Raw genomic sequence first — 1,078 nt, 5'->3', positions numbered from 1 at the left:
TGATCATACCCAGGTTTTTTTCCTCTCATACGCCTCATCCACAGCATCCTTCTGTGGCACTGTTAACTCTACCAGATGAACAAGGCGTGCTGATCCAGACCACAAGACAATGTCTGGTTGAAGGTTAGTGTTGGCAATCTCAGGTGGAAAAATAAGCCATTGACCAACATCTGCCAGCATTTTCCAGTCTCTAGCCATTTCCAGTTGTCCTGGGCGAGGCTTGGTTTTAACACCTTTAACACAGAGGAATATTGTCTTTTGTGTGCAATGCTTTAATGGAACTATTGGCAAACATCACAGGACCTGGTTATGGCGCCAAGTAAACTGTCCTTGGCTATGACCCACCTTACATTCTGACAAAATGTGTCTTAATGTTGCAGGTGATGAAAACAAAGGACATGAGGGATCCTCACCTACCCAGAGGTTTAGATTCTGTGGTGATGGGAGAACCTCATATGTTGATCTGATGAGGAAACTGATCGTGTGCTGTTCCATTGTCCACAGGTCTTGCCAGCCGATCTTGCGTTATTCCACACTCTCCAATCTCATCCATTCTCATCCATTCTCCCTGCTTGGCCTGGGAAACTGTGATTACACACTATTTCTCCAATGGCTTTTACCATGACAATGGAAGTAAATGGGTAGCGGGAGGAGAGCGCTTGGCTTCTGGAATGTGACTACCACCAATTTGAGCAAACATGGATGACATGACAACCATGACTACAACAGTAGCCTGCACTAATCGATTATTGAGCAAATGAACCAATAACCTTGAATGGGCACGAATGTAATTCAAGCCCACTAAATAAAGGAGCATCTCTACAATTAAAGGTAAAGTAGTTGCTAAAAGGTTCTACATTAATGGTGAGGCAATACCAACAGTGTCTGAGAAGTCAGTGAAAAGTCTAGGGAGATGGTACGACGGGGATCTAAAGGTTTGTGTGGGAGAAGTTAGACAAAGAGCAGTGGAAGGGTTGAAGAGCATAGACAGCAGCGCTTTACCGGGCAAACTGAAACTCTGGTGTTTTCAGTTTGGTCTACTGCCAAGACTGCTGTGGCCACTGACTGTGTATTAGGT

This window comes from Polyodon spathula, chromosome 5, assembly GCF_017654505.1.
Source record: "Polyodon spathula isolate WHYD16114869_AA chromosome 5, ASM1765450v1, whole genome shotgun sequence".
NCBI classification, from domain to species: domain Eukaryota; kingdom Metazoa; phylum Chordata; class Actinopteri; order Acipenseriformes; family Polyodontidae; genus Polyodon; species Polyodon spathula.
The sequence above is the reverse complement of the archived record's forward strand: the minus strand, read 5'-3'. Positions refer to the sequence as shown.